At 43.7% G+C, this 14,542-nt stretch overlaps 1 pseudogene; it reads left to right on the top strand.

The window, feature by feature from the left end:
- Nucleotides 1-10,602: 10,602 nt before the first annotated feature.
- LOC113246974 (ATP synthase membrane subunit K, mitochondrial-like) lies at nucleotides 10,603-12,108 on the top strand (annotated as a pseudogene).
- The last annotated feature ends 2,434 nt before the right edge of the window (nucleotides 12,109-14,542 follow it).

Here is a 14,542-nt window from a genome sequence, read left to right as displayed (position 1 = left end):
GGGAGGACAGACATAATTAATAAACTAGAAAATATGTACCAAATCAAATAATGATAAGTGCTATGAAAGCAAAAAAAAATAGGGCAAGTAGGAAAGGGAGTGCCAGAGTGGGAGGCCTCACTGAGCCAATTCTGGAGTAGAGGCAGAGAGCCAGGAAGAACACGTGGGGTGAAATTTCAGAGTAAAGCATCTGGCCAGTGCAAAGGCCCTGAGGCCAGAGAAAGCCTGGTATGTTCTAGAAAGGACACTAGTGTGGCTGAGCTGAGTGAGACAGGGAGAGAATGATAGAAGATTAAGTCAGAAAGGTAGCATCTGGAAGGTCTTTGATGGTTGATGAGAAGGTCTGAGTGAGTTGGGAACCTATGGGAGGGTTTTGAGCAGAGAAGTTACATTATTTTACTTAGATTTTTTAGAGGCTCACTCCATATGCTGTGTTGAAAATAGATTTCAAAGTAATAAGGACAGAAGGAGAGATGAAGTTAAGGGGCTTTTGCAATAAGAGGTGAGAGACAAGATAGTAGTAATGGAGGTGGTGAAAAGTGGTCAGAGTCTGGGTATACTTTGAAGAAGGAACAAAAAGTTTCTGATTGATTAAGAATGTGATATAAGAGAAAGAAATGAGTCAAGGATGACTCCAAGTTCTTTGGTCTGAACAAAGTAATTTTGGATAGAGGGACAACGGTGTTCATTTTGGCGTTGATTGAGTCTGTGTTATCTATGGGAGGACCAAGTGCAGAGCCAGTGGTCAGCTGGGTATGTGAATCTGGAGTTAAAGGGAGAAACCTAGTCTTGAAACATGTATTTGGGAGTAAAAGCATGTAAGTAAAATGTAAAGCTGTGAGATGAGAGGTCACCGAAAAAGTTTTCAGGGAAGGTTTGGGAAGATGAGAAGGAGCAGGGAAAGGAGACTGAGAAGGAGCAGTCAGTGTGGGGGACTGAGAGTGATGTCCTAGAAGCCAAGTGAAGAAAATACTTGAAGAAGGAGGAAGCAATCCACTGCATAAAATGCTGCCATTAAGTTGAATAAAAAGAAGACTGCGAATTGGCTCCTGGATTTGGTAACGTGGAGGTCATGAAAATCTTGATAAAAGCATTTTTGGGAGAGCAATGTTGAGAATGAAAGCCTGCCTGGTGTGTATTTAAGAAAAACTGGAGAGAGGGGAAATGGAAATATGAGATTTGCTGTGAAAGAGAGCAGCAGCTACAGGGAAAAGAGGGGTCAAGGGAGATTTTATTTGTGTAGGGCGGATGGTAATTCCACATGTTTGTATACTGTTGGGAATGACTCCACAGGAAAAGAAATTATTGTCAGTCAAGGGGCGCCTGGGTGGCTCGGTCATTAAGTGTCTGCCTTTGGGCTCAGGGCGTGACCCCAGGGTCCCCAGCCCCACATCAGGCTCCCTACTCCGCTGGGAGCCTACATCTTCCTCTCCCACTCCCCCTGCTTGTGTTCCCTCTCTTGCTAGCTGTCTCTCTCTCTCTGTCAAATCAATAAACAAAATCTTAAAAAAAAAGAAAGAAAGAAATATTGTCAATCAAGAAAGAGAAGAGGTAATTGCTGGCAATACGTTTATAACTGGGCAAGAAGGACTGCACTGAGTGCACAGTGGAAGGGTCTGGCGTTAGATGGGAGTCCCACGGGCTCATGCAGAGCAACATGGGAGACAGAGGACATTGAGGTGCAGATACAGTTAGTTGGTGATGTGGAAGTTGGGAGAATAGGGAGGTTCTCTTCTGAGTTTCTGGTTTTCCCTCCAGTGAACTAGAGGGAAAAGGAGGTGTAAGGATGGAGGAGGCACTAGAGGCTCAAAGAGAGAAGAGAACATGTGAAATGGTTATCTAAGCAAGCAGAGGACTGAACGGATCTTTACAACGCAGAAGGATGGCCAGCAGCTTGAAGGGCCCATTGAGTCTGGGAGTCATGAGTTGAATACGAGACTTGCCAGTGTGGTTGTGGACATTCCCTCCAGCTACTGTCAGCTGCTGGGATGCAGGTGAAGAGTAGGATGGAGGTTGGATTTAAGCAGGGTTTTACCTGGCATATGCAATAAAGGAACCGAAGGGAAAGCAATGAAAGGGAATGTAAGTAAAGACAGCGGATCCAAGTGAGTGCGCGTTAATGTTGGGCCGTGAAACAGAAGCTGAGCAAGGGGCAAGTAAAGTCGTTAAGCGTCTGCCTTCGGCTCAGGGCGTGATCCCGGCGTTCTGGGATCGAGCCCCACGTCGGGCTCCTCCGCTGGGAGCCTGCTTCTTCCTCTCCCACTCCCCCTGCTTGTGTTCCCTCTCTCGCTGGCTGTCTCTATCTCTGTCAAATAAATAAATAAAATCTTTAAAAAATAAAAATAAATAAATAAAAATAAAAGCAAAATAAAGCAGAAAAAGCCACACACCTTGTCAGATAAAATGTACTGCCTTCCCCAGCAGTGGAGGGATAATTGGGAGGATGAGGCTTAGAGTAATCGATCAAATCTGATCACACAGCAGCTCGGGCAAGAAAGAGATTGGCGGTTTGAATCAGTGTTTTGGCAAGAGCCTGCTTCCTCCGTGCTTGTCCTGTCCAAAGAGACAATGCATTCAGAGGGACGGGGCAGAACAGTAACCTCCACCCCAAACCCAAGTAGTCCTCATACGGTGTGGTTGTGGGCCGAGTCCTCACAGCCACCCTAATGCCGCAGGTGTTACTGTCTCACTCTGAGGATGTGAGCTGGAGCAATCTGCTCAAGGACACCCAGCGCCTGCATGGCAGAGCAGAGCGGTTCAAACCACACCTTGTGGGTCCCAGTCAAGTCCTTCCCATACTCCAACCAGCCCTACATTAGTGAGTGCGGCTGGATGGGCACTTTGTCAGCTTGCACGGGGCATTTGGCCTGGCTTACTGATGGTACCTTTCAATCAGGATTACCATTTGTGAGGAAAGACAGCCCCAGAGGCAGATTTTCAGCCTTGATTCAAAGAGGATTGGGTCTTCCTTCATTCTGTCTCCTATGTGTTTCTTTGCCTTCTCATTCCCATTGCCTGCTGTTACCTCGCACTGGCCTGTTCTGTATCTCAGCTGAACATTCTGCCCTTGTGCCTCTTTCTTCCAAACCAGTTTTCCGACTGATGTAGATTAATTTCCTAAGATGCTGGCTTCATCACTGATTTTAAAACATTCAGGATGCTGTTCTCAGGATCACATATAAGCTCCTTGGCTTGACATGCAAGGCCTTCACGATTCGGCCCCAAACTTTCTTGTAATCTTATGCTCTACTGCCCCGCCCTTGTCACCCCAGAGTGCACAGACTCCTTTATGTCCTGTGTTTCCTCCTCTCACACCTGTATATTCTATTTCTATTCTTTTAAAGCTGAGGTCCGTTTTTACCTCCTTCCAGCCTCTGCGAAATCATTCCAGCACTCTGTGACTTTCAGGGTTTCTGTTTGCCTCTCCAGATCCACTTTCCACCCTGCTCTGAGCCCCAGGAAGTGAATGCTATGGATGGGCTCCCTTGCTCTCTAAATACTGAGTTCTCAGAGTGCTTGGGTGGCTCAGTGGGTTAAACACCTGCCTTTGGCTCAGGTCATGATCTCTGGGTCCTGAGATGGAGTGCTGAGCCCTGCGTCAGGCTCCCTACTCAGCAGGAAGTCTGCTTCTCTCTCTCCCTTTGCCCCTCCCCCACTTGTACATGTGTTCTCTCTCTCTGTCAGATAAACAAATAAAATCTTTAAAAATAAATAAATAAATACCGAACTCTTTCTGTTTTCTTCCACCCAACACTTACCTTTGTAAATAGTCTTTTAAAAAAATCAAAGTCTCCTCTAATTCCCAATTTGAACTTGACATTTGCTTCCTGCCAGGCCCCTGATAGATACCTTTTCATTCCTCTGTATACTCGCAGGACTTATTTATTGCTCTAAGCCTTCATATACCATATCAAAGGCCACCTTAAATTAATAGCCATTTCCCTCTGTGGTTACATATTTCCAGCCTGACTCAAGTTTTCTGAAGGCAGGGAATACGTACGATGCCCCTGTGTATGCCTTACCACCGCTCGTCCCAACAAAATTTAGCACACCTTTTATTGTTAGGTGTCCCTGTGTAAAGAACACCTAAATTGATTAGAAAAAGCAGACCTACTTAAAGTCTCGAAAAACACACATTGCAAGTATCTAATTATAAAGGAAATAGGTAATTGAATGATGCCAGGAGTTGATAATGATATATTGTACCTTCCTTCTCCAGGTAATTGGTTCCAATTTAGTTCTGTTTAGAATTAAACCAATCATTACAGTGGACTCATCTCCACTGGACTGTTTACTTCCTCCCCAGTCAGGGGACAACTGCAGAGGATGCTACCAACTTTAAGAATCTGACACCAACCTTTTTGTCCCTTAGAAATGGCTTCTAAAAGACCTGGAAAGCAATTTTCCAGAAATCAAGAAAACGACCAAAGTTGCTTAAAAAGTAAATCTATCTCCTACAACTTTTGTGGATACTAAAATAATAAATAAAAAATACCTAGCTCAAAGCCTGGTGCAGGGTATTGTCCAGTGGGTTTCTCCCTCCCCTCTTGTATTCAGATGCAAATGCGTCATATACATGCACATGTATAATTATATTGAAAATGTAGAGTTATATATACAAAGCATGCATAGGTTTAATTATAAATGTGTTGCAAACGTTAAATGTAGCATCAACATAATACAGACTGTGCTTTTGGAAACTTAAACTGAGAACAAAATGTATCCGCTTTTAATTATAGTAAATATGCAATACATTGAGGGAAATAACCATTTCCCAAAATTCATAAGCAAGAGAATCACTGCCTAAGACAATTTGCTGAGAATTGAATGTAATCTGTACAGTGTCTTTGTGGCAATTGTGAATTGTGGATATGAAACTGTTTTGATTATTTTATTTAATTGCCCTAGGCATTATAATTGGCTCTAAGCCTAATCTCTATAGGTTTTAAAAAGATGCTTTAAGAAGACCAGTGACTTAGTTGAAAAGAAAAGAAAGTAATAAAGAGCTAGCTAAAAAGTATCTTTATTTTCTTGTAAAAATCTCAGAAGTAATGCAAAATTGAGGAATGCATGACACTGAATCCCAGCTCTAGGTTGAATTGGAGGAAATTGGGCTATTTCAGAGGGCCTCCATCTTTGCTTCTTTCCTTTCCTGCTTCTCTTATTCCTTCGCTACTTTGTTTCTAGGGCTCTGCTTCTTTGCTCTTGGCTTCTACAGTCTGGTGGCTTCTGCTGTCCGTCTTTTTCTGTGGGTCCCCTGGCTTCATCTCCATTCTACTGTTGGCTGAGTCTGCATGTCTCAAGGGTTTCAAGTCAGGGGATCTTCTAGGTCAGTCACCACTCACAGAGCATGTCTGTAGAGCTGAGCTCTGGCTCTGCTCTTACCAGTGTGGCCTAGGGATGGTGTCATACGACACCTACATTTGAGATACTCCTCAAAGTGGTCTGTGGACACAGTTGGCCCCAGTGTAATAACAGCCCAGTCACATCCGCCCTCTGGCTCTCCAAGACTCGACGCTGCCAATTACAAGATGTAACAATGTAAACAGGTATCTTAGAATTAACAATGCAGGTATTATCAGTGTATAGAGGGGGCTCAGGCCCATGTCAGCTGATCTCCTGTGGAAGAGGGGAGGGCTGTTAGCAGTTACTGGGCATCTACTTGGTTCGATGTTCTACACACTTCCTTCGTGTCATGTCATTGAAACGCTCAGAAGAACTCCTTGAAATATGTGTTGCTTTACAGATGAGAAAACTCTTACTTGCCCATGATCATAGATCATGAAATGACAGAGCCAGAATGTCAATCCAGGTCTTTCTTGTATGGAGCTAGGCCAGTCCATGAAGGATGGAGTGGGATCAGAAGGTTGGACTAGAAGGACCAGTAGATGCTTAAAGATACTGAGATCTGGGGCAGGTTAAGTGACACAGCAGCAAAGGGCTGAATTGGCACTCAAATTGAGGTCTGAGTGATGCCCAGACTGCCCTTTGCCTGCTAGGCCACACTGTCTCACCACCTGAATACCCAGGGCTTGGACTGATCACACCTATGGTGACTAATCAAAGAATCCTACTGCAGGGGAAAAAAATAAAATTCCTTTAGGCTGTGGTAAATTCTGCTTTAGTTTATAGACTCCTCGATTTTTTTTTTTTTAATTTATTTATGTGACAGAGAGACAGCCAGCGAGAGAGGGAACACAGCAGGGGGAGTGGGAGAGGAAGAAGCAGGCTCCCAGCGGAGGAGCCCGATGTGGGACTCGATCCCGGAATGCCGGGATCACACCCTGAGCCGAAGGCAGACGCTTAACGAATGCGCTACCCAGGCGCCCCTAGACTTCTAGATTTTAAAACAAAACAAAACAAAACAAAACAAAACAAAACCCGAATAAACCAAGACAAGAATTTTGTGTTTTCTTCTGCCTTTAAGGCTGTTTGCCCAAGTTTGACATTGTCTGGGCTTGATGCCAACCCCCTCCTTTTTCTTCAGCTCCCTTTGACCACCAGCTCTGACATCCCATCCAGCTCTAGGCTGTTAGGTGCTTGGCTCTGCCATTTCTGACCCTCCTGGCTTATATCCTAGGTCAATCCTGGCTCACCCCAATTTGAAAACCTACTCCTCTGGCACATTTCATACCTGTAGCTGTTACCCGAACACCTCTTTCCTTGAATTCAGCAAACCAAGTTCATGAAACAGCTCTGGACAGAGGGTCTCAGGGAAATGGATGAGAATTGAGAAGATGAGCCTCCTGGATTTCCCCAGAAGGCCTTGATCTTCACATAAATCCTGCTGACCGGGATGATCCAGGCCACAGAAAGAACTGCCCGGAAAACCAGTTAGGTAGTCAAGTTCTGTTGGAACCCTGTGGTTGATTGCTGGGTCTCTAATGTTGGAGAGTCGGTGCCCACGATGTGTATAGAGATTCAGGTCTACTGAGCCCTGGTTCAAGGTTCCGTGGTGGGGCTTCCAGGCACAGAGGAATAGGAGCTGGAGTGTGTGTGTGTGTGTGTGTGTGTGTGTGTGTGTGTGTGTGTGTAATTCTGACTAAGCAGGTGCAGTGCAGGAAGGTTGTGTTGGGAGGAAAGCTAGAAGCTGTGATTCAAGGAGGAAAAGGTAAGCAGCTATGGGGTATTTAGGAACTTCGAGTAATCTTTCCTTCTCATTCTCCGTCTTTTACTTTCACAAGCACTTCCTCCTTTTTCCTCATTGGTCAATTTATTCACTCAGCAGATGCTACACTGTATCTGAATTCCTAGGAATCTGCATTCACTCTATTCACGGAAAATTTTATTCTCCTCTAATTTCCTTATGAAGAAGGACATTATTCAAAATATCCTCCACATATCCTTTCTGAAGGGCATTATTGGCTCTACTGCATCATCTCACCCTGCAAGACATTTCTCTTTAGAGAGAGCTTAAGAAATGCTCAGCTGCTTCTCATAAAGGAAGTTCGAGGCAAGATTCAGACCCAACATCCACCCAGAGGTCCGTGTTGTTACCTTAGTGCTGTCTATTCCAAATGAGGCTCCTGGCGTAACAGTCTGAGAGATTTGCCAGTTCTAAATGAATGATCTGCCCTTCCACAGGCATTCCGTTGTCCTTAAAATCAGGGGCAGAAAAGAAGAGAAGGAAGGGAATGGAGGGGGGGGGGGGAAGGAAGGGAAGGGGAAGACAGGGGAAGGAAAGTAATGAACGGGAAAAAATATCCATTTCACCTTGCTAAACCATGCACATAGTACATGTTTGTGGCAGAACCCATGAGTGGTTGTTATCTCTGAACAAAGAGTCTTCAAGAATGGAAAAGAGTTTGCAGGTGCTGACAAATGGTGTTCCCTTTGGTAGACCAAGTTCCAAACTTTTTTCCCCTGAGTAGTTTGGAATTTGTTTAATGGTGTCAGCTTGGGCACATCATTATTTCCAGCAGCAAGGACCATTTCTAAGTGTGTACTACTTGTCAAGAACTGTGGTTGACACGCGCGGTGTTCTTCTAATCAATTCCATAACACTGGATACACATTTTATTTTTTTCATTTGAAAGCTGAACACAATGACGCTTAGAGAGGTTATGTCACCTGCCCATGATTATATAGATAGGGAGAAGCGTCGCTGGCTTTTTATCCCAGTAGGTCTCCATGTATCCTGTATGCATTCACATGTCTTCAACCTCTCATAACTGAACTCTAAGGAAGAAACAGGAACTCCAATCATTACTTGGGATATGTAATTTATGCAGTGGATAGATGTTCTGGAAGTGAAACTATTTTACCTTTACATAACATTTTAGAAAGTGTTAAGTACCTATGTAAATACTGCTTTCTTTGATCTTCATGCAAACCTTATGAGACATTATCTTTATTTTTATAATCCAGAGAATGTCTAATTATATTGGATCAGAAAGATTGGAAAACCTGCCCCAGGACACATGGACAAAAGTAGCATAGCCAGAACTAATCACAAGATTTTTGTGGTCCTCACCACATAATTTCACATCCCAAAGATGGCAAGGAATCCTAAAAGACTGAACAAGAGAAGCAGTCAGCAGACGGGCTTTCGTCTAACACTATGGAAACAGAACTGAAAGTCAAATATGTGCTAAAATATATTGCTTCATGCGTGTACATTTAAAGAACATATATAGCAACCACTTTTCAGGGGTAATTGTGCATGGTTTCTATAGTGATAGGATTTATTTCCAGGAGAATTTGCCAACTTAAAATAGGTTTCTCCTCATTGAAAGAAACAAATAAAAAGCTCATCGACATTTGTTTTTCCATTATGCAAAGATCACAATGTTTGGTTATGGCAAAGAGACAATCATTCTCACCACAGAGCAAACAGGAGATAAGGTCACCATGGTTTGTTGGGAACAGAACGGATTCCTGCTGGTCTTGAGCTGCACCAAAGTGCCAGACATGCCATGCCCAGACCGGAGGTCGATGCGGTGCCGGCAAGAGTACTATAACACACAGAAGTTTCAGTTGGCCTTCCTTAAGTAGAAAAACATTTAAAGAGAAAGAAGATTTTCTCCAGAAAGGATCGCTTCGCCTTGAATGGAGCAGGGAAGCCCAGAACTAGAAGAAAACAGTAGTCATGAAAGCTAACATGTATGGTGCTTTCTCTGTCAACACCGTTCTGAGATCCCCTTTGCATGTCTCAGTTACTCTCCCAACAACCCGCAAAGGTGGTACTGTTTCTATCCCTGATATACAGCTGTGAAAACCGATGCATAGCCGTGGGTCTTGCCCACGCATACACGGTTGGGGAAAGGCAGGGCAAGCATTTCAATTCTGGAAGTCTGGCCCCAGAAGCTGCACTTTTAACCACTCTTCTATGCAGGCAAGGAAATCAAAACAAGAACATTTCTTGCCTAAACTCCCATAAGGTCTTTTTTTTTTTTAATATATATATTTTTAAATCTATTTGACAGAGAGAGAGAGCGCGCGCACAAGCAGGGGGAGAGACCAGCAGAGGGAGAGGGAGAAGCAGGCTCCCCACTGAGTAGGGCATCCCATGCAGGGCTCGATCCAAGGACCCTGGGATCAGGACCTGAGCGGAGGGCAGACACTTAACCAACTGAGCCACCCAGACGCCCCCACAGGGTCTTAAGGGACCAAAGTTAAGACTGCCGGGTCACCGGCATGTCCATCAATCCAGGCTGGCCCTTCACGCACAGGCTCAGGTGTCAGGAGAATGGAGACTCCCAGGAAGCAGAATGGTGAACACCTTAACACCCGATTTTCTCATGCTTTTTAATAAACACACTCATTCCTGGTTTCAAACAGCTCTCTCCAGAACTCCCTTGACAGCTCAAGCTCCGCGGAAGCTACTCGAAGGGTATGCCTAGTTTTGGTGGTGCTACAATTTGATTAGCTGATAATTACTGAGCCTCAGATTTGAGCTTGAAGTTCCTTTGCCATACAATTGTCGTGTTTGGAGCAATGGGGTTTGATCTGTATTTCTTTTAGTCGAGGAGTGATGATGTAGTAAGTTGGCTGCATTCCACACCAGCTATCTTTGCTGACTTTGTGGAAAAAAGTATCTTCATTGAAAACAGGGACTTTGGCAGCGACTTGATGGGACTAAAAACCAAAAGTTTGTTTGTGAGCTAAAGCATGAAGATAAACATCGGGGAAGCAGTTTTGTACAGTGATTAGCAATGCCACTTCCACATGGGGGTCAAATCTCAGCTCTAACATCCATGAGGTCAGTAATCTTGAGCAAGTTATATAACCCCTCTAAGGCTCAGTTTCCTCCTCTATTAAATAGGCTAAGAACACCACCCCCATAGTGTTGTTAGAATTAGGCAAGATAATCAATATAAAGCAGTTGGAACAGTATCTGGCGCACTGGAGGGCTCACCCCTTGCTTCCTTTGCCCTTGGCCCTCCAATGATACTGAGCTTCTCTTAGTTCTCTTAATTTCATATTCTCTAAGCCTTCCACTCTGCCTGGAAGGCTCTTCCCCTTTGTGTCTTCTTGAAAACCCTACTTCATTCTTCAAGTTTAACTCAAGTGCTTCATGACTCTCCCAGGCAGTCTTCAACATCTCTCCCTTCCTTCCACCATTTCTAGTAACCCACCATTGCGATGCTCATTACATCGGTAATGGTTGGCCAGCAGGTCTTTCTCTTCGTCCCACTCCTGGAGTGTACCCAGCACAGAGCCTTGTACATGGTAGGTATTCAATAAACAGTTACCAAATAGACGAACAGGCACATACTGAGTTTCACCATAAAGTCCAGGCTTATGTTCAATAAAATAAGAAAATCTTCTGGAGGTATTAACAATCTAATGCAATCAATCAGAAAGGCTCCAACAATAAAATACGAAGTACACTCCCATTTTGGTTTTAATTAAACTCCAAAGCTTTGGAAACAATAATCCAAATATAATTAGACCCAGAAGAGATTCTAGATCATGTTGTGACAGAAGGAGACTTGTGAGGCCAGTGGAAGGAGGCTGATACCATGACCCAACTTGTGCTAGAGAAACTCCACAGGATTCAAATTCATGTCCCAAACAGCAAATTATCATAGACCTTTTCACCACCTAGTAAGTATTCTGAATAATAAAGCACTAAGAGGCATGGGTATATAAAAGGATACCATTAAATAAGTATTGTTTTCACGCTAAACTAAGGGTCTATGGAAAGAGTTATATCCCTTTCATTGTTTCAAGGGGATATGCAGTTCTGGGCAGTGTCTCTATAATGGAACTAGAGCTGAGAGCTAAGTCTGGAAACCAGCTTCTCTGGCCTACACTGCTCTAGCAGGCAAGATACCAGCAGGTTGATAAGGGCAGAATATTTTCACATTTGCTAAATGAGAACCAGGGGACCATGCACTAAGGAAACTTTGTAAAGACACACTACAGAATGCCAACCCTGAGGTTGCCTGCTGGCCAGCCACTGTAAAGCTACATTAGCTCACAACCAATGAAGAGACTGGAAGTCGGTGGTATCAGGGGAAAGGCTGGGTATCCCAGAGGCCTCTGGGGAAAGGCCCAAAGAGCAGAGGGAAAAGCAAAGCTTACTCTCAGACAGGTCCCATAAGAATTTCTCACCTGTGGCCAGATTATGCAGGATGTCTCCGCGTTGGAGAAGACCTATAATATAAAAAGCTTGTATAGATCACAGTTGCTTTTGTAGACTCCATCCACAATGTCATAGCCAGAAGTGTGTGTGTGTGTGTGTGTGTGTGTGTGTGTGTGTGTGTATACATGTGATAAGAACACCACTATATATTCCTCAAGATGCAGGACAATCTGATACTTTTTAAAACACCAATACTGAGAAGGCAGAGTGTGTCCAGACTGAGATTCACAGAATTCAGTTTACAGGGCTTCTTCTGGCCAGGCCAAGGGGTAGCTGTGTATATTGAGGTATACAGACTGCAGAATCTGTGCCTTTTGCAAGACTGAAATCACGGCAGGTCCAGAAGCTGATGCCCAATTCCATTTCACTGGTATTAAAAAAAATATTTCAACTCTTATACTCCCACAGGGAGAATGAATTGTGCACTGGCCACATGCAGAGGCACTGCTTTGATAGTTCTATCCTTCTAGTTAAGGTCTAAAAAATCTCCAGCTGTCAAAGCCACATATGAACTCTAAACAGTGTGTACGTCATCCATTAAGTTCCCATGCCTGGACGAACTAATGTCAACTCATCATGTGATACTCAATTTGTACAATAAATGATGAACCTGGAAAAAAAAGAATCCAGTATATATTTCTCATCAATTTCCCACTTGGTTGTCTCTAGGTTTTCATAGAACAGCGGTTATTCCCTAATCTGATGTCTCCCTCCATGTGGAGAGCACTCAATGCAAGAAATGCTTCTACTGTCTATCTGCTCCCTCCTTGATTCCTCCCCAGGGAGGAGGGACTACTCTTACTGGTGACTTTGGTGGGGGGAACCAGGCAAAGAGAGCTCAGTCTCTCCCTCTATCCTTAGTCTAGGGAGTCAGCTACTCATAGAAAGCAAGGATTCTGTTCTGATTCTCGGTGCTGTAAGTTCTTCAGAAGGAGAGCTCCATCTGGGAGGCTGGTGGCTGTCCAGATGAGCTTGTGACAGGTGGGTAGGTCCGCCTGATTCTGCAGTACAGTATTAGGAAGCTCACTCTGCTCCACTTAAACCACAGTCACCACCTTACATTTGGTTCAGAACTGGGTTGGGGAAAAGGGGTATACTTACAGGCTCCCTAAAACCCCACTAGGTTTGTAGACTCAGTTGATATTATGCATGGTGTCACCACCTTGTCTTTGCCACAGCAGAACAGATGGCAGTATCTAATGAGTGGCCTCTGGTCCTCTGGGGAGAGGCCCGGTCATCAATGGATCTCCAAGATAAAACCCGATCTCTGTGGTGCAAATATCCACACCATGGCTGGTATCAAGCTACACTTGGAACACCATTGGACAGACTGGGGAGGAGATGTTCACAGTCTACTCTCTTCAGTCAGTGAAGAGCCAACTCAGCCAACCCGCTGCACCTTTTAGAGCCAGAGAACACATCCTTCCACAGGAGCAGATGCCTCTGGCACATGGCTGGATGCACACTTCTGAGCTGGAATTCCTGTTTGGTGATTGTTTGCTGCCCTGAGAACTGGCTCAGCTGCAGGGAAAGGCCAAGCTTTTGTGTCATATTCAGTGGCAAGTCTACGGTCGGCTCAATACATAATTAAAGGAAACAAGACAAGAACAAGGTTACCTTGCAGGTGGCCACACCAGGAGCCAGCCCAGCATGGATTAGAAGGACTTTCTTTCTAAGTTCCTGCAGTTAAACACTTACCTACTCTTATTCTGGAGCTTGGCAATCACTTTTCCATCGTGTAAGAAAGGTCATTGCCCCGTCCCTAGCCCTCATTTTCTAAGCAACAGGAACACTGGAGTTTGAATTCTGTGTAATGGTTGAGTGATCACAGGCTGGTTGCTTACAACATCTTGTTCCTTATTTTCTGGGTTTGAAAAAATAGAGATAGTGATATTTTCCCAGAAGGTTGTTGGAAATATTATAAATGATATTTCTAAAATAATTAAGGTGGTATGTGGCAGGCACACAATAAATACACAGTAGACATGTAATCACCCTTCTGTTGGTGGCGGGGGTGCACGCACAGCCCAAGGAGGTTGAACGGCAAGCAGAGTTCAGCAAATGCAGTTCCTTTTCATTCCATTCCTTCAATTTGTGCTGTCTACATTAGTTTTGTCCACTTGGCCAGACCATACATCGATTCTCCTTCCAATTCCACTTCTTCTGGGCCTTCTTCTCAGAAGTCATCCCTATGAAGGAGCTACAGGAACTGGAAGCAGAAGGGCTCTTGCTCCTCACAGTGGATAAAGAAACTTTTCTTTAACATGCAGATCTATATGATTAACATTTCACATTTTAAAATATGCATTTTAAGGTCATGCATAATATTCCATTTAGTAAACACACCATATTTTTTCATAATTATTTAACTAGATCCTCAATTAGGTTGTTTTTGGTATCTCACTATTACAAAAAATACTTCATTGAACATTAATATGCAAAAATTCTTGCCTACAATCAGATTATATCATTAAAAGAGGATATATATATAATGTATAGTATTTTTATATATAGTGTGTATATATATATATATATATATATATATTTAAATATTACAATGTTTTCACATATAGCCAACAGGTATTGCATGCCTACAAGAAATACTTCTGAAGCCATTCCAAGCTATATCCAAGGTAAGTTGGGCAATTTTCCTCATAGTCAATCCACAGAGATCTTCTAGACTCTTTCCCTCCTCCCTCAACACTCCTTCCATTATTTTTATATATCACTTTCTAAAATAATTCAGAATATCCAGAATATAAAGTTACCTCAGTATCTTAGCAAATGTGTTTCTTAGGTTGGGTTCCCCAAGAAGCCCCATGAAACAAAGATTCGGGTGCAAGTAGTTTTTTTGGAAGTAAAGGACTGGGAAGGTGAGATAAGGAAGAGCAGGAAGCCGCTAAGGGATGCTTATTAAGCCAGTTACCACTATGGGTAACCAGCACTGAGTAC

Source organism: Ursus arctos, unplaced genomic scaffold, assembly GCF_023065955.2.
Source record: "Ursus arctos isolate Adak ecotype North America unplaced genomic scaffold, UrsArc2.0 scaffold_4, whole genome shotgun sequence".
Classification (NCBI taxonomy): Eukaryota; Metazoa; Chordata; class Mammalia; order Carnivora; family Ursidae; genus Ursus; species Ursus arctos.
Note: the sequence above shows the minus strand (reverse complement) of the source record. Positions and strands in the feature narration are given on the sequence as shown.